The sequence below is a fragment of the Chelonoidis abingdonii genome, chromosome 4 (genome assembly GCF_003597395.2).
Source record: "Chelonoidis abingdonii isolate Lonesome George chromosome 4, CheloAbing_2.0, whole genome shotgun sequence".
Taxonomy (NCBI): Eukaryota; Metazoa; Chordata; order Testudines; family Testudinidae; genus Chelonoidis; species Chelonoidis abingdonii.
The window spans coordinates 72,474,370-72,494,473 of record NC_133772.1 but is presented as its reverse complement, the minus strand read 5'-3'; the positions used below and the strand labels follow the sequence as shown (position 1 = coordinate 72,494,473).

Below are 20,104 nucleotides of genomic sequence, written 5' to 3'. Positions count from 1 at the left end.
AATGCTGAGTTTAATATGTTTTGTGATACTAAGCATTATGTAACTCAAATGTGTTAATGAAAGGTACAGCTCCTGTCCCCCATTCCTTCCACTTTGCACTACTCTGACAGTACAAAGGGGATGGGAAGCTGACCTAACAAGACACAGGGGATTCCCATTGTGCTGGGGAAACCCCAGGTGACAGCAAAACTGGCATAACTAGCAGTTCAACATCAACCTCTGCTCCCACCACTGCCTTCCCTGAATATAACAGATATGAGAGGACTTGTCTGGAGTGTGTTCTACTCCAGTAGTCTCAAACTGGTGAGACATCCCTTTGGGGCTGTTGCTTTTGGCCAATTTTAGAGCAGCCCTGAGATTCTTTTTGCATGTGCTAGGGGCCAAGATATTCTATGAACAGCTGAAGTCTCATAGAATATCAGGGTTGGAAGGGACTTCATCTAGTCCAACCCCCTGCTCAAAGCAGGACTAATCCCCAGTCAAATTTTTACCCAAGTTCCCTAAATAGCTCCCTCAAGAATTGAACTCCCCACAGCCCTGGGTTTAACAGACCAATGCTCAAACCACTGAGCTATCCCTCCCCCCCAGTTCTCAGAGCAGGATACAGAGATGGCAACCTATATAAACCCACTACACAAACCTATACCTCTCTCTCTTTTGAGACTTTGCAGTTCAGACACAATACAGAATTCAGTCTTTACAGTTCACCCTACTGAAGGGAGACACTAATATGCCCACAATTGAAATGAAAGTACTTGGAATGAGCCATCTCTTTAATCAAATATGCAACACTATGCAACAATTTAGTATAGTAAGTAAAGAAAAATACTGTATCCTAATGACACTGTAGGCGAATTTTTGGGTAAGCAGAATGTGTTACTCCAAATTTGAACGTGGCTAGGACACTGGGAGTTACACTCTGACTTTAGAGAGTAGTGCCTTGGGATCTCAGATTTACATATCCTCCTCTAAAAAGAATGAAAAATGTCTTCTGCTAGTGTGATTTATTGTTGTCCATGATTGAGATGCTAGGAAGCTCAAAGAACCAAAGAGCCTAAAACTATCTTTGAGAGAATGTCAATATTAGTATTGTGTGCTATTCAAATATTAAATGCTCATCACATTTTCAGATTCTTCTGAGATAGAGAAGTAGTCATTTTATTCTTTGCCCTGAGAGTAAAGGCAATGCTTCTTTTGTTTATTGAGGAGACAAGCAAATATTTCAGAGCTACTGGTATAATGAAGCTTGTTAATGAGATATATATATATATATATATCCTACTGTAAGAAGTTTTTTTTAAAAAGCTATTGCTATAAAACTTAAATTGGAAGGGAAATTGAAGCGTATCTTGCCCTTCCCCCTGTCAAATATTTTTTAAAAAGCAATCAAATTCGGTCTTGTAAATTATGGCAAATATTTTGTTTGCACTTCTCATCTTGACTATCCTAGTCATTACTGTGTGATTACCAGATACATCAGAAAGACTCAGTGTCAAATATAATGATGCGAAATAACCAGAGAATGTGAATTTGAAAGAAATACAGCTATTACATGCATAGTTTATATTCACTGAGATTTATTAGGTCTTACTAAAATAAAAGTATATTAACTAGAATTATCAGTCTAATCATCATACCAGGAAAAAAGTGCATATCTGTCACCATTTATGAAAAACATCAGACTGTTTCAAATGCATTTGTGATGTAAAATATACCACGAGTATTGTCAATGAATAATATGTACTATAATATACCAGTATTACATGTGCTTAGAGGATTGTATAATGAGGACTCTCAGTGCACTAGATACATAACAGAATCTATTCCCAAGTTGTTGGGTTGGATGCTAGGTATCTCCATGAGGCCACAATAAGGAATAATCTTGCCCCTCAGGCTGCAGAGCTGCTCTGCTACTGTTAACCCAGCGTCTCCTTTCAACTCCTGTTGGAGATGACATGCTTTACTTTAGGGTACGTCTACACTACGGGATTATTTCGATTTTACATAAACCGGTTTTATAAAACAGATTGTATGAAGTCGAGTGCACACAGCCACACTAAGCACATTAATTCAGCGGTGTGCGTCCATGGTCCGAGGCTAGCGTCGATTTCCGGAGCGATGCACTGTGGGTAGCTATTCCATAGCTATCTCATAGTTCCCACAGTCTCCCCTGCCCCTTAGTATTCTGGGTTGAGAGCCCAGTGGCTGATGGGGCAGAAATCATTGTCGCGGGTGGTTCTGGGTAAATGTCGTCAGTCATTCCTTCCTCTGGGAAAGCAACGGCAGACAATCATTTCACGCCCTTTTTCCCTGGATTGCCCTGGCAGATGCAGTAGCACTGCAACCATGGAGCCTGTTCAGCTTTTTTTTTTTTTTCTTACAGTCACCATATGTGTACTGGATGCCACGGACAGAGGCAATACTCCAGCGCTACACAGCTTTTGCATGATAACAGAGATAGCATGATAGCAGAGATGGTTACCAGTTGTTCTGTACCATCTGCTGCCGGGGTAAATTGGCAGTGAGATGACGGTTATCTGTTCCTCTGTACTGTCTGCTGCTGTCATGGATGCCCCTGCCTGAGATCGGCCAGGGGCGCAAAAGCAAAACTGGGAATGACTCCTAGTCAATCCCTCCTTTATGGTTTCTAAAAATAGAGTCAGACCTGCCTAGAATATGGGGCAAGTGTACTAGAGGGCCAGTGTATCAGAGAGCACAGCTGCTCCACGTCAGATCCTGCAGAAATGATGAGCTGCATGCCATTCACGGGGGGTGCCCCTGCAACAATCCCACCCGGTGCTTCCCTCCTCTCCCAACCTTCCTGGGCTACCGTTGCAGTGTCCCCACCATTTGTGTCATGAAGCTATAAAGAATGCAGGAATAAGAAACAGAGACTTGTTAGTGAGATAAAATGAGGGGGAGGCAGCCTCCAGGTGCTATGATAGTCCAGGCAGGACATTAAGTGGTGTCAGGGAGAGGAGCCCAGCATCCCACTGCTACAATAGTCCAGGCAGTACAGAATCTTTTCTTTACACAGGAAAGCGATGGGCTGATTGGAGCTCAGCCCCCAGTTGCTATGATGAAGACGGTTACCAATGTTCTGTCCCATCTACTGGAATGACCAAGAATCATTCCTATTTTTACCCAGCCCCTCCCCCCCCAGCCCGGCCTCATCTCAGGCCAGCCAGGAGTATTCAGCAGTTATCAAGCATTGGAGCACTCACGGTGATAAGGACCGTTACCAGTCCTACTGCACCATCTGCCACTAGGGAGGGGAGAGGAGTGAATACTGCGCTTCACTGCTGCGCATTCGCGATCTACCAGCAGTATTCAGGAGACATAGGTAACATGAGAAAGTCAAGAAAATGATTTCTTTCCTTTTTCTTTCACGTGTGGAGGGGGGAAGTAAATTGAGGACTATTCCCTGAACCACGCCGGACAATGGTGTTTGAAAACCTACAGCACTGGGAAGCTCAGCAGAAGAATGCAATACTTTTCAGAGATGCTGTGGGATAGCTGGAGTCCTCAGTACCCCCCTCTCCCATGAGCGTCCCATTTGAGTCTCTGCTTCCCGTTTGCTTGTCACGCAGAGCGCTGTGTATCCTGGAGATTTTTTTTATTTCAAGCTTTGGCATTTCGTCTTCTGTAACGGGAGCTTTGATAGACACAGATCTATTCCCCATACAGCGATCAGATCCAGTATCTCCCATAGGTCCATGCTGGAGCTCTTTTTGGATTTGGGACTGCATTGCCACCCATGCTGATCAGGCTCCACACTGGGCAAACAGGAAATGAGAATCTAAATTTCGCGGGCTTTTCCTGTTTACCTGGCCACGGCATCCGAGTTCAGATTGCCTGTCCAGAGCGGTCACAGTGTGTGCACTGTGGATACGCCCAGATGCCAATACCTCGATTTGCGACCACATCTAACCCTAATCCGATATGGTAATACTGATTTTAGCGCTACTCCTCTCGTTGGGGAGGAGTACAGAAACCGATTTAAAGAGCCCTTTATATCAATATAAAGGGCCTTGTAGTGTGGACGGGTACAGCGTTAAATCGGTTTAATGCTGCTAAAATCGGTTTAAATGCGTAGTGTAGACCAGGCCTGACACAGCAACCACAGATTTATGATTTTGTCACATTGTCACCGTGTTGTACTGGTGCTATGTCAATTTGTGAACCATTAGTCACAATCTTTCCTGGTCAGCTCTGAGCACACCTTTGTCTTGCCAGAAATTCACATAGCCTCCTTGAAAAGTTATCTTGAACCACGATACATAGAGGGAACAAAGTCCCTTAATATCTTGATACAGAAGTTTTGTAATCCTGGTACAATACAAGCATCTAGCATGTGAGAATTGCAACCCAAATGCTGAGAGAGAGTCCCAAGGAACCATTATTTCTGTGTCTATTACAATCATACATCCCTATCCTTAAACAATTCCACAGACTCTCCAGTTCAGTTCACTTTTTTTTCTTAGGTGGAAATTCCCCATCAACTCTTGGGCCTTGTCTGTTTCTAGTCCTTTAACTACTTCCTCAACTCATCTAGCACAGGCCTTCTCCCTGTATTTTCATACAATGGTGCAAAAATCTCAGCTGCATTTTTTCCTGCCATCTGGAACAGTCTTTCTATTTGAGTTTGTTGACTTGGTTCTGATCTCACCGGCATTAACATAAAGCAATAGGATTTCCACCAAAGTCAGTGGAGTTACATGGAGTAAGATTAGTGTGAGAATAGAATGTACCTCTGAATCATCAGTTCTTTTTTCATATGAAAACATATTTTTCCCCGTGCTTATGCCTCTTAACTTTTCTCCTTCTGCTATGTTTTGAACCAAATGTGATTTAATGAGGGACAGCAGTTTCATAACTATGCAGAGAATGACAGTAGTCAAACCTGGAGTTCATAGATATGTGAACTGCCATGGCTAAATTCAAATCCAAGAGGAGAGGATACAGTCTCCTTACCAGCCATAGATGGAAGGAGACTATTCTTATCTAAAATAGATATAAGAACACAAGAATGGCAGTCTTTGGGTCAGACCAAAGGTCCATCAAGCCCAATATCCTGTCCTCTGACAGTGGCCAATGGCAGGTGCCCCAAATGGAATGAACAGACAGGTTATCATTAAGTGATCCATGCCCTGTCACCCAATCCCAGCTTCTGGCAAACAGAGGATAGGGACACCATTCCTGCTCCTCCTGGCTAATAGGTCCATCAATGGCTATCTTCCATGAATCTATCTAGATCTCTTTTGAACCCTGTTATAGTATTGGCCTTCACAACACCCTCTGGCAAGGAGTTCCAGAGGTTGACAGTGTGTTGCATGAAAAAAGACTTTCTTGTGTTTGTTTTAAACCTGCTACTCATTAATTTCATTTGGTGGCCTCTTATTCTTGTATTATGAGAAGGGGTAAATAACACTTCCTTATTTACTTTCTCTATACCACTCATGATTCTGTCATATCCCCCCTTAGTCATCTCTTTTCCAAGCTGAAAAGTCCCAGTCTTATTAATCTATGCAAAATAACAAAGTTTCCTAGAACCCTGGAGAGGTGAAAAACAGAATCCTCTGAGGTAACAACATGCACATCTAAATTAATGTATTTAGCACTTAGGTCTTTTGGTGGTGGATGCTCCATGAATACTATGGATGGTATTACAGCTTGCATGCAGCAAACCTTGAAAGAGCTTTGAATTGATTAAGTGAGGTCCAAATTCTGAGGTTGTTATTCATTTCTCACTCAGCCAAACACCCATTTACTTCAGTGAGAGTTTTGCCTAAGCAAGGACATCTTTGGTTCAGAAGATGGGATATAATCAAAATATTTAAACCGGTTTCCATTGAAATGGTGATTTAAACTTTAAATATTCAATAGTTGTGTATGCTAGTGTGATGTTCATTTTCCAGGAAATAACTTATTCTACATGGCTAAGGACATGAAGAAGTTGGTGTTGTGGGATGTATAGACAGACTTTTATTTCCAGTGAAAATTGCAGATGATCTGGCAGTCTAGATAAACTGCCTTTCATAGATTGCATCCTCTGCACGGGTCATGCAAACTGTTGATAGCCATCATTTTCTCTAGTAAGTCTATTTCATGCATTTCCAAGGTTTCTGTAATACCCTTTTTCATTTTTCTGTTGAAATAATGCTCATATAGTTGTTCTGTGGCTAGAACTGTGTAAATGTGAACTTGTGAGGAAATTTGCTCTGACACTTCAAACCGTAAACAATTCTAGTCTGTTTATCCTGATGTATAAACTGATGTGCCTTGTGTTGTTTCACTTAGTCTTCTTGCTCTTGCCAGCAACCAGTTTTAAAAGGCATCAGTCTGCAGAATCAAGGGTGGAAACGTCACCCTTGAAAAACAAATTTGGGTAATATGGCAATATATGAACTCCCTTCCTTTTAAAGAATAGTTTGATGAAACTATGAATTGCCAACTGTTTGTGCTGTGATTTAGCAATTATCTCTTTTAATTCTAATTGCTATATTTTCCATACAAAACAGGCAGCAGCCAGGAGTAATCTAAAGTTCTGAAGCACTCATAAAATAATCCATAATAATTGGTTATTGGTATTTCTGTGGGGCTTATTGCTCTGGCATCTTAGCACCTATGAATATAGGTCCAGTTTTTAAAAGATATTTAGGCATGGTGGTGTTCAGCATTGCAATGACTAACTAATTTAGTTGCCAAAATCTCATTTTGAAAAGTGATTTAGGCATTTCAAAGCCTAGCTTCCATTGACTGTCTGGGATTTTGGCTCTTGAGTGCCAAAATTCCTTCTGAAAGTGAGATTTAGGCTCCTATATTAGTGAAGAGTTGCAATGTTGAGGATCACTATGCCTACATACCTGTAAAAATCTGGGCCTCAGCACTTTACACCTTCAAAGAACTTTATAAATATGTTCAAATTTGTATAAACTCGTGCTCCTTCACTTGTAGGCCTGCAGGGGCCCAAAGCAACACAGGCAGAAGAATCAATTGATCAGGGAGAAAGAGCAGTGTAAAAGACGTTCTCCTACCATACTCACTGTCTGGGAGAATAACAGAAAGTCCCTGGCCATACCCAGTTAATTACACTGCGTGGCCTATGTTCAGGCCCTAGTTTCTTAGACTTTGCAAGGGGGACCCTATCCTCTGCAGACCTCCTTATGTCTCTTCCACTGGGAGATCAAAAGGAAAATAAATGTTCCGACGTACCTGAGACTAACTTCTTCCCGTAGCCAACTAAAAGGGGAAAAGTATTCAGGGCTTCTTACTTCTACATAGCAGTTTTCTAGGTGTGCTTCTGGGTAGATAGCTGAATTGGTCTTATTCTGTTGGGCTTACTCTGGGAGTTCACTGCACTCCCCGTTGGGTTGGGGATAAGATACTCCTGGGTGGGAGATCCTGCCACTTCAGGAGTCACTCCAGCCATTTTCTGCTCAGGATGATCTCTTCCCCCAAACTGACTGCACAGTCCTTTCCAAAGGTTCATCTCTGCCATGCATGATTAACAGATCCAGAGCGGCAAGCCTAAGCCTGCACACACAGCCTGTCAGACACCTTACTTCTCAATGTGGAATCTAGATACCCCATTACATATCTTCCTCCTCAAAAATGACACAGGGATGTCACCTCCTCTGGTGGGCATTCTTTCCTTGTCCATTGTAGTGTCTGCACTCTGAGAAAAGAAATCAGCATTAGTATGAGCATTGCCTTCCCAGTGAAGCACCTGGAGTCAGTATGGTTGTAGGACTAGAGACCAACACACAATTCTTGCATTTGTGTCCTTCATGTGTAACTATTGGAGGGGTGCATGGTCCATAACCTGCAAGAAGGAGTTCTCTAATAGATAATCATGAGACACACGTCACTGCCAGTGCTTCCTTTTCCATTACTGGGTAGGCCTTTTCCCATGGAAATAACTATAGACTCAAATACACTATGGGATGTTCCTCTCCATCAGAGATCTAGGAGAGCACTGCTCCAGTCTCACATCTGACTTCAGCATATGGGCGCCTCGTCTATGCCTTCTGGGGATCAGCTCCCCAACTTCACTGACACTCACCTGTAGGTCTATGCATCCTCTGCTCGCTCACTCGCTCTCTCTCTCTCTCTGCAGGTTAGCGATAGGCAGACTCCAGCTTCCAAACATTTCCCTGGAATATTCAGCCCCTGTACCACTGTACACTCACAGTACTCACTGATTTGCTTCTGTCAAAGGAACAGCACACCCCAACTTACCAGTTGCATCTCAGAGCACCATACACACATAGCACTTAGATATGTTTATAGTGAAAATGAGTAAAAGTTATTTAACAAAGCATAGAGAGTACAGTGGCAGCAAGAAGTACTGAAAACAAAGCGTTACATATAAAATAACATCTAGAGGTTAGATTTAATTAACAAGATACTATCATGTCTAATAAAGTATTGATTACCAGGGCTTGCTAGTTAGACAGGCTCTGAATCCTTTTGCATGAGACAAATCATACTGTTAGCTTGTCTCCTAGGTGCAGGATCCAGAGTCTACCTCTGCATTCCCAGACATACCGCCGCAATCCTTTGTCTTTAATCGTAAACAGGATCCCTCTCCTGCTATTTATTTTTTCCTGTACATTTTCCCTGTATATTTCACAATTTCTCAACTAGTTTCAGGCTCAGTGTTCAAACAGGCCTTCAATGTGAGAGATGCAATGCCCAGTACACACATCACCAAACAGAATGTAATTTTCAGTATTGATGGATAACCTCATAAGTATTATGCCTACATACATTTTGCAATGATTATGAAGACCACAGGATGACTGACTCTCTCAGAAGAGACTTTACATGCTACCCTTTGGTGAACTGAAGATGCATCTATCTGACCCAGTAAAACTCTGTACACCCCTTGCACCTTCTATCAGTTAGCACCAAGAGGTTTCAGAGTCACAACTCCCACACCCTAAGCTGGTTTTTTTTTTTAATGAGCTTCTCCACAGAAGGGGCAGCCTAGCATACTTTCCTTTATTATAGTAACATTCTAAATTTTAATTTTTTACCACTTTTTAGTGAACTTCTGGCATGCTCCTCTCCCAGCAGATCCTTCTTTAGAGTCTTGTCCTAGGATATGGTTTGATTGTTGACCGAAATAGAGGCTAAGATTAAAGCGGCCCAGATTTTTCGGTCTTAGGTTCATCCCCTACCTGTATCTATCACCAAGGGGTTGTATTTTTACAGAAGACTTTTTTGAAATAAAGGTACAACAGAGTTTATTAAAGGGAGGTAATGGAAAGGACTCCCAAAATAACCAAGATGACAACAAGCAGATAACAAAACAAGGCAGGTTGTAATAATAGGGAACTGTACGGACAAACACGCAATGATTACAATACCATCTTCAGCAGCTTGAAGTACTGATGTCCTTTTTCTCCTTAGGTTGGTACGGCGCGTCGGGACCACTGGATCCCCTGGATGGAAGCAGGATCTTAAGGCAGGGCTGGATGAGCTTCTTTCAGGTAAGTTGTTGAACTCCCCCTCCCTCTACCTGCATTGTTGTGCCTACTTAAAGTAGCCCATATGCGGCGAATGGCCTACCCTTAATTGTCTGTTCTGCACTTTGTCACTCAGGCAGGCAGCCCTGATCTGATCTGAACACTGCCTTATATAGACTTTTGGTTACTAACCAGATTAGATGATTGACAGCCACTGTCTTTCCCGCCTAAACATGGAAAAGGCTCCAAACTGGAGTGGGGAGGGAACAAGAAGGCTCACAAAAATGGACTCCTAGTTGTCCTTTAGAGGATCCAAGATGGCCTTAGGATTTTTACCTCTACATGATGATTCATAGTGTACATTGTCCCAGTGATACTGCTACTGACATACATAACATAGGTTGCAAATTCTTGAGTTCTTATTATCTCTGCAGTATATCATTTCCTCATGTTAACTGAATGGGAGAGGAGGAAGAAAGAGACAGGCTGATCAATAATGCTCATTAGTATGGCTGTTCCCCTCAAGACTTAACACCACCACCTCCTATTCTTCAGGAGCTTCTCTGATGGTCAACTACCCAGTGACACTCGAGGCTGCTAAAATAATCCTCCAGTTTGGGTTTGTTTGAGTCAGAAGAGCCTGCAGAATCTTTGAGAAGGATTCTCAGGGTTTCCAATACATTTTCTCTTTGGTAGATTTTCATTCTTTCATTTTGGTTTCAGACAAAAGTTGGGACTTTATATGTACCTCACTAGCTCCCATAGCAGAGGGCTGGGCAGATAACATTTCACCAAATGACAAAGAAGTGCATACAAAAAATAAAAACATGAATTAGGAAAGGGATAGTTAAGGAAGCTTGAGGGGGGTTCAAATATGGTAGCTTTGGTGTCAAGACTGGGATGTAGGCAGTTTGACCTAGTGGTTAGAACCAGAGCCCAGCATAGTGGTGGGAGTCAGAGCCCAGGGGTTAGGAGACAGAACCATGGCCAAAACTGGAGTCAGGTACCAGGAATCAAGCCAAGGCTTAGACCCCAAGTCAGCAGTCAGAGCCAGAGTGGGAAGCCAGGCAAGGGAGTAGAGCTGGGAAAGACTGGAGCAGCATTGGAACAGGATAGGAACAGGACAGAAACAAGCAGGAATGAGGCCTTGTTCCTGTCCTGCTCCTTCCCCAGCACAAATCTTATTTGCTGTGTGTCCAAACAGCATTTCCGTGAAATCAAAACACAGGCCCAGATCTTCAGGTGGTTTAAATGGATGTAGCTCTGTTGACTTCCGTTCAGCTACACTAATGTACACCAGCTGAGGAACTGGTCCAAAGTATTTAGATGGTTGTTTCTTGTCTTAGTGTTTGGTAGTTGTGATTTTACTATGAGTATGTCTTAAAGTGTGGTGGAGTCATACAACCAGAGGTCAGTTAGAACATTCAAGAATACAACTATATCTTTCTTATCCTTCTTTGATATCTCGTGGTTAGCTGTAGATCTGTAGGAGATTTAAACCTATTGTGCCTAATATTCAAAACAGCAACCCAAATGTATTCCCCACATTCCTATTTTACATTCCTTGCACATACCGCATTGGTTTTGTGAAGCCACTGTAGCTAGTTAAGAACACGGCATGAAATAAAGCAATCCCTGCTCAGGCAAAGAATATTTTATAGACCTAATGCTAAGTAATATATGCACCGCTGTGCTGTATAACACAGAGAAAATAAGTACATCTATAAACATATACTAATATTTAAGTTTGGTCCCAGAATTCAGACACTAACACTGGTATTAGACATGTAAGAGCATTCTGGGTACTGGCATGTAAATGTGCACAACATCCGTCCCAGTTTGCTCTGGAATTCCCAAGTCCAGTCTCGAAACAATAAAGAATCCTTGCAATGGATGTAGTTCACCTAGGCGAGCTATTCAGCCTTTCAGTCCTGTTATGGATCACCAGTATCCTAAAGCATCCTGACCTGTGAAGATGGATATTTAGTGCAATCCACATTCAGTACAACTCAAAAGGTGATAAATTGAAATCTTTTCCAATGTTCACCTGTAAACACGTACTTGACTGTGTCTTACATGTAATATTCAGCTTTGGTGGATTATTCATTTGGTAGAACCTCACTTGGGCAGTTTTGGAACCTTCATATGTATGCAATCCACTGGTGTGCACTACAGATGTCCCTTTATACTTGATCTTGAGCACCTGAGTCTATTCCAGCTCTCAGCTAGAGAGTCTGGCTCTATAGCTCAAGCTGCAGAGCTTTAGACTCTAGAGGTTCACAATTCAAATCCCTGGCCAAGATGGCAGCCATCAAAGTGATAGATTCTAAGGCTAGAAGGGACCACTTTGATCATCTAGTCTGACACTCTCCCACAGCATATATAGAATTTCCTCAAAATAATTCTTGTTTGAACTAATCTATATGTTTTAGAAAAAATATTCAGTCTTGATTTAAATGTTGCCAATTATGTAGAATACACCACAGCTCTTGGTACATGTCCCCTACATTGGCGGGGAGCACTTTCTGAAATTTTAACTGCTGTGGGCCTCAGAAACTCAGGACAAGCTTCTTTTGATCAGTGGAAGTATGTAACCTACTCATGAGCATGCAGTATAGTGCCTCCTTTATCCAATTCACAGAGGTCTGTTACAGCCCTATCTAGAGAGTCATGGCCCTACTCATTTGACAGTTGACATCTTGGTCAGCACCAGGGACTGACCTAGGGATCCCCAGAGCTAAATGCATATGTTGCTACAGCCTGAGCCAAAGCCCCATAGCTGAAGTCAGTAACATCATACCCTCTGTGAAGGACATGTAATACACACTCGCCAGTAAGTTGCATATATCCAGTCTTTACAGAGTGAAGTTAGTGCTGGTGATTGCCCAGAAGACTGAGGTCTTCAACTTAAACACAGGATAGATACAATATAAGTAGCAGCAGTGAAAGGTATCCTACATTGCCTCACACTACAAATGTACAATTCCACACTAGAAGAAACACCTCTAGGAATAAGAGGAACTGTCAACAAAGCTGTCAGTTTAAATGGTGGTTCCACTAATAATGGCAATGGTCCATGTCTACTAGGAGCTAAGCTGACCAAAAACTTATTTCCCATATTTTTATTTTTAGATATGTGTTGTTTTTTTTAAACTGACCCACAATTTACATGCTTTCTAGTCTAAATTGATGCAAATAAACTCTGAACATATTGTCCTCCAGGCTATATTTTTATTCTTGCAGACTTGGATAACCCCATCTGGGGAGCTTCAGGCAAGCTTTGTAAAATATCCTCCATTGCCAATAGATATTACAAATTGCCAGTCATTTTCTAAGAGGCATAGTTCAAGCAGGTTTCTTCCACTGGCAGCCTCTTTTATATCCTTTTGTTTGATGGTTATTTTATGCTCTGTTTCAATGTGTTGATGGTACTTTCAGCTTTCTGCTTTCCAGATCACTGTTATTAATTCAAGAGACAGATCTATGACTACAATAGTAGAATCACATGATACTCTATGCATGGGGAAAAAATCAGAAAAGCCAAAGAGCACCAGGATCTACATCATTTTTCTTCTTGCCTATTGTATTCTTTTTTCTCTTGACAGAATGTATCATTGTCATAAACAGATAGCTAAGGGTTAATGTCTCTTTCACCTGTAAAGAGTTAACAAACAAACAACACCTGACCAGAGGACTAATCAGGAAACAAGATACTTTCAAATCTCAAGTGAGGGAAGCCTTTGTTTGTGGTTTTGGGATTTGGCTCTGTTCTCTCTGGGTCCTGGACAGGACTACAGGTGAAACCAGGTTTCTGCAATCTCCCTGCTACAGTCTCTTATCTATTCAAAATAGTGAGTAAGTAAAAAGGCGGTTATAGTCTTTTTATTTGTGTTTTTCTTTATGTGCAAATGTGTAGTTTGCTGGAAATATTTTAAATTGTATTTTTCCTGGATAAGGACATATTTCATCTTGATTACAGAGACAATTTTTATGTTTTTTCTTTCTTTTTATTAAAAGTTTGCTTTTTAAGACCTGTTTGATTTTTTTTTCCTAGTTAAGGCTCAAGGGGATTGAGTCTGTGCTCACCAGGGAATTGGTGGGGGAGAAGGGGAAATTCCTCTGTGTGTTAGATTCAAGGGGTTTGAATTACAGTATCTTCCAGGGTAACCTAGGGAGGGAAATGGTTTATTCCCCTTTGTTGTGAGACTCAAGGAATCTGAGTCTTGGGGTCCCCAAGGAAGGTTTTTGGGGGACAGAGTGTACCAGACACTGGAATTTCTGGTTGGTGGCAGCACTACAGGATCTAAGCTGGTAATTAAGCTTAGAGGATTCATGCTAGTATCTCATTTTCTGGACACTAAGGTTCAGATTTGGAAAAGAATACTATGACAATCATGTTTTCTACTGTTATAATCATAGATCCATCTCTTCTATGTAATTATATAACCAATGCATTTCCAGACCATGGTCCAGAAACATTAACAACAATAATAGCAATGGCAATTAAAGCTTTCTTTTTAGCCACAGAGTAGACATGGGAAGAATCAGAGAAACCGTATATCTCACTACTCATCTGAATGAATCTCACCTAGATCGTGACACCATTTGCACAGTGTCTCGTCCTGGTTGATACCATTTCAGCATCCCTGGTAACTGTCATATTGTTGAAGTTGTACACATAGAAAAGTGTTCCCTGAGGTAGTTGGGACAAAGATAATTAAAGGCTTGATATGGACTTCTGCTTTCTAGGAAATTGACTTGCAACATGAGCTGAAATCAGACATATGAGAGAAAAAAAGGAACAAAATCTAAAATCCACTTTGGAATGACTGACATGTAAAAACAGTGAAGTAAAAATTTGCAGGTATGCAATGTTTAAGTTGCCACAAAGGGCTTTAAAAAGCAATGTATTCAGTGGAATGAGAAACTAACTGTATCAAACTACTTTTAGTGATCGTTACAATGGTAGTAGCTCCAGAAATGTCATTATCAAGTATCATGAGAAATATAACCAAAACAAATATTTTTACCCTACATGCAGCTGAGTTGGGTGGGCGGTGCCTTGGACTTAGCAAAAAGAGCAGTTTTGTAGTAAGTTGGACTCCAGCAGCCCTAGATTTATATAAAATATCTGATTACTGTTATGACTAATGATTAAACTGAAAAAGAAATTGTCAGAGCAGAAAAGTGGCACCAACATGGATGGGAAAGCTGTGAACTGAATACACTGGAGGGAGAGAAGGTCTCTGACACTCAGTGGATTGGAGCTACGAAAGCTAATAATGCAGTGAAGTGGTTTCTCCTTTTCCCTTTTTGGAACTACCAGTGAACCAAAATATCTGTTGTTCACCCAGCTCGAATCATCATCTCACATCTTGATTAATGCAGCATCCTTCTATCTGGCTATGACAAATGCAATCCTGCTCCACTGATATCGATTCAGAATGTGCCCGCAAATGCTATTTCATTGTCCTCCTTCAAATCCCTTGTTAAAACTCTTGTCTGCCATGATGCATATAAAAAAAACATTGACAAGAGTTAGGCTGCTGGTGTGCTCTGACCACTCCCTATCATGATGACCAATATTGTCTCTTTATTTCCTTTTACCACTGTGGCCCCCCACAAGTGTCTGCATCCATGTCGTCTCTTGTCTTATTCTTGAATCATAATATGTGGGGCAGGTACTGTCTTTTTGTTCTGTTTGTACAGTGCCTAGCACAGTGGAGCCCTGGTCATGACTAAGACTCCTAGGTGCTATGCTAATACAAATAATAAAAATGGAGTTTAAGAAGAAATTTAATTATATTTGTAAGAAGGGTTAAACATATGTAGTACATTGAAGGTGATCTGAAAATGGAACTGAATGATGAGGAAGAGTAGAACCCAGTGAAAATATTTATGAGAAAAAGATAACTAGGATTAGATGAGAATGTGAAGTGATTTACACAGGACCCACTGTATTTGTATATTTACAGTGTAACATCTTCAGGGAGAGGAACTTCATTCTATATTCTGGGTTGTTGTTTTGAAGTTTACCAGCTATAAAGTTTCCTGGACATCAACAATGCTATATTAGTTGATGATGAGGGTGGGACACATACATAGCATGAGAGAGAAGTGAGGCAATTCTTAATTGCCAGACCTAACTTAGAGAAGGAAATATTACCTCTCTGCATGCCACATGCATGAAGTCAAATACGTTATACTGGTGGAGTGGTTTTTACCTCATTCTAAATAGCTGGGAAATTTTTACACTGGAATACCCTGGCTATTGCAAGACCTGTCTTTTCCACCTAAATTACTATTTATACACTTTATTATTATTTATTATTATTATTTTATTATTTATTATTATTATTTTAAACTGCTGCGGGGAGGGTAATGGTCCCTGTAAGAAAGTAGGTTGTTTTTTTTGTTTGGTTTTGGTTATTCTATAAATACATAAGCAGAAAATCTTAACCTTTTCCTATCAATTTTGCTAGAGAAAAAAGTGATATTCTAATGCAATTTGAAAAGGTTGGGGTATAAAAGGTCCTCAACACAAGCATATATTTAAAAAGTACAATCTTTATTTTTATAATATTCATAGAAAGATACTGAAGAGATGAACAGATTTATCCTCTAAACTAGAGTCTAAAGGAGTCTTTTCAGTCCAGAATCTTATTTTTCATCTGATGATTCAGATATTCTATTCTGTTTATATGTTTAGTATTTCACCACTGAAGTCAATGAACTGAACATCCCATACTTTTAATACATATTTCAGGAAGAAGGTAAAACACATTAGTCTCTTCTCTCCTAGACATGCACATATATCTGTTATCATTAGTGGGTATATATGAATGCTAGTCATGAATGCTAATACTCATCTTTTAGAAGAAAAAAGTAATGAATACAATCAGTCTCTCTTAGGTATTTATATGACCCCATTACCACAGTATCTGAGCATATCACAATCTTTAATGTATTTATCTTCAAAACACCGCTGCTACACCGTGAGGGAACTAAGGCCCAGTAGACTAGGGACTAGATCCACATCTGAGGTGGCAAACTGCTACTTCAGGCACCCAACAGGTGCACACTATTGAAATCCTCAAACACCTGCTCAGTTGCTGCCTGACCCTGAAGACACCTAAATGCCCTAGTCATCTAAGTTTCTGCTTGTAAAGTCATCTAAGCACCTAAGTTTCCAGATATGGGCATGTGTAAAACCACCAAAGTCCAGTCACTGCTGAGTTGCTTGGTGTCCTAGCTTGCACATAAGCCCCAGGGAGATTCTCAAACTAGGTATTCCACACCCACACGTATGTTGCCTGGGGGGGGGGGCAATCCAGTGTAGGTGTTCTCAGAGCATGCCTGTTGGATCAGCCTTTCACAAAGGCAGCCAGGAGCAACCAGAATGGAAATTTTTAGAGTTGAGTGGGGTGGGCAGGCATGTGTTTCTTGGAATACCCAATAGCCCAGTGGTTAGGGCACTCACCCAGAATATTGGAGAGCCAAGTTCAAATCCCTGCTCCAAATCAGACAGAGCAAGGATTTAAACCACGGGCTTCCACCTCCCACTTGAGTGCCCTAACAACTGAGATGTTGGCTATAATGGGATTGGAGAGTCTCTCTCTCCCCTCACCCCCCGCCATGCCTGATCTGGCTTAGGCACCTAACTCCAGGAGTGAGTTCATGGCTGTGAATCCCAAGCAGAGATAAGCCTTTTGCTCTGACTGGGAGTTACATGCCTAGCAACCTTTGAGAGGCAAGGTCTTTGACACATGCCTCTCCTTGGCATTTCCTACTGGCTAGCTTAGACAGCTCCACAAGAAGACTGTGACAGTGAAGGGAACTGAGCCCAGATCTCTTGAGTGCCAGACAAATACCCTAACCTTAACTCTTCCTTAACATTCTTGTGAAAAATGCCACATTGCTATCTCTAGGTGATAGTCCTCCTGTGTTTACTAACAGGTACATGGCAGCAGTGAAAGCTTCTTCCCAGTCCACATTCACATTCATCCTGACCAAAGGGGCACTTTTAGCAATGAAAGGGCAATTTAGTGTCTATTTAATCTTAGAGTGGCTTCAATTTTCAGTCTGTAGATTTGAACCACCGGCTTAGAGTTGAATGGTTTAATACTTTATGGTGGATCCTCTCACCTATACTGTCCCCAAGTTATATAATCTAATGGAAGGGATTGGCTTTAACACAAACAATATAACATTGCTGAAGGTCTGACTATCTTTGAAATGTTGGATTTGGGGGTGTCTGTAGAACCTTGCACTATAATTTTACAATGAGGATTTCAGTGCCTGTCTTCTTGGGTAGGCACCAAACATGCCTTTAAAACAGGTTGAGGTTATTTACACTCCTCAGAGTTGAACAGCCATTAATTTATTTTGCATCTAGAAATAGAAATAGCCTACTGTGATCTAGACCTGTGCTTACATTCCCAGATAAAAGGCATCTTTGAAATATCATAGATTTAAAAAAAAAATCTCTGTGCATGCTTCAATTTCATTAAAACCTTAACTAATACGAAAGTGCAGAACTTGCTAGGACAAGCCACTTCTGTTTTCTATGAAATGCCATCCATGACAATACATTTTACAGTGAATTCTAATGAGGTGAGCTATTTTATTGGCTATTTGAGAGAAACTCTGGAGGCAGTTCAGCCACAAGTACTGTATCAGATCCATCTCTGTCCCATTTCAAAGTCTATAAGCACTGCATTTGAAGCTCAGCTGGCAGACTTTTGTGCAACTAGCTCCTGGGACCCAGAAAGAAAAGCATTTAGAAGTATGTCTGAATGAATTGTTAAATTTTAAATTTCAACCTGTAGAATGGACTCCCAAGTGCCAGAGGGCTTTGACAGATTTAAAGTTGGCTCTTTCTGAATGCTTGTAGTTCTCGCTTACTCAGATTTTAGACAGCCTTTCATCTCCTCTGCTGATGCCTCAGTGGATGGCCTCGGGGTGTGACACAGTCAGTCAGCAGGAAGGAGGAATGAATTCAACCAATATTTTGTGGAAAATCTCTCAGTAAGTTCTCCTTGCACTAGCTGGGGCATTATTTGCCAGTTTGGGACTCTTAAATAAACTATGACAAAGTCAATCACTGGTACATTTATTTTGGTAACTAATTAAGACGGCACTTTCATTTAATCTGAATTTCCTTCATGAGTGTATTGAAACTGCTTGGACTACCAAGAGCTGTATAATTTTATTAACATTGACAATATTTTGTAGCTGTACTTGCTAAGATATCAGGAAGAGTAATCACACCTCATGCTTCAGATCTAAGGAATTTAAAATAAATTCTGCCAGGCATAAAATGTGTGTTACATTGTGGGCAGATTTCACTGCAGGAGTCAGAACACTATACAACGTGGTGCAATCTAATATGACAAATAGTTTTTTTGAAGGTCTTTATTTGGTCTGAATATCCAGCATGTCTGAAATACTTGAACTTCCAGTATTCAAGCATAATTCCATACACAAGTTTCATGTGTGTCTCATATCAGACTGCCAAAAAATTAAGAAGTTTTTTTCTTGGAGTGTAAATACAGCGTGTAAAATGACTTTGGAAAGGCCATCATGAAACTCTATTATTTTTTTCTTTTGGGAACTTCCAGGTCAAATTGATTCAGTTTATGAGTTTTAAAGAGGGTTTTCTGGCCAGTTCTGACAACTTTTTCTTTGATCTAAATATTGAGCTATATTCTTTCTGCTTCATATTTGTATCATTCTTCCCAGTGATAAAGATTCTATTGTCAGAACGTACCTGATTATTTTGGGAAGGCACATGTGGCAGAATGGGTAGTGTAATCTGCAGATCCTTTCAGCACTGCTTGATTCAAGCCATCATTTAAGGAGACCCTATGTGGTGCCAGTAGGCAGCACAGGCTATGCACAGTTAATTTAGAGGGAACACCAGTATCTGTCTCTGTCCAGCAGCCTTAAGTAAGAATCCTCTGTATTCATTACCACTGAATACTGGTTCCTTTTTTTACGTGAGGCCACTATAGAATAGAATCCCTCTCACTCTCCCATAGCTGTATTGGTTCTGCAAGAGTTACAGGAGTTAATGAGGTATTGTCCATAAAATAATCCTGATTTGAAAATACCAAGGGAACAGATAGAATCAGCATTTACTGGATATAACAGTCACTTTTATGTTCAGAGCCATATTATAATATGTGTCATTTACCTTTGGAAAAAATACAATCCATAATGTTATTTCTCTGCAATTTCTGCATCCTAAGACACTTTTGCATTGTTATGATTAAGAGACTGTTCCTAAAGATCCCTGCAAACACAAGAACTGTATGCTGGTAACTTCTATATGCTTTATTTACAGGAAACAAGGAGAAACGGGAAACCCCAATGCATCTTTTTTTTCCTACTGAAACAGGAAGAAAAAAATGTCACTCTGGACAATGAGCAGCCAGAATCTAGAGCAGACAGACAACCAGTTAGAGGAGGATCCTATCCAATGGCTGAAGTCTTTGGGCTTGATTTACTAACATGGATATCCAATTTGTACTCTCAGTACCCATGTAGGCAGTAGCAGCCCTGGAGGAATTCACTGACCTCCCATATTGTTTCTGCCACAGCTACCTTTTTAAAACATTGATGGGACCAAG

The 20,104-nt window shown here is 40.9% G+C and overlaps 1 long non-coding RNA gene across 1 annotated transcript; it reads left to right on the top strand.

The window, feature by feature from the left end:
- Window positions 1–9,265: 9,265 nt before the first annotated feature.
- LOC142046654 (uncharacterized) lies at window positions 9,266–19,862 on the top strand. The gene is made up of 2 exons (XR_012655661.1): window positions 9,266–9,497; window positions 19,819–19,862. It is a non-coding gene; the product is annotated as an uncharacterized LOC142046654 (long non-coding RNA).
- The last annotated feature ends 242 nt before the right edge of the window (window positions 19,863–20,104 follow it).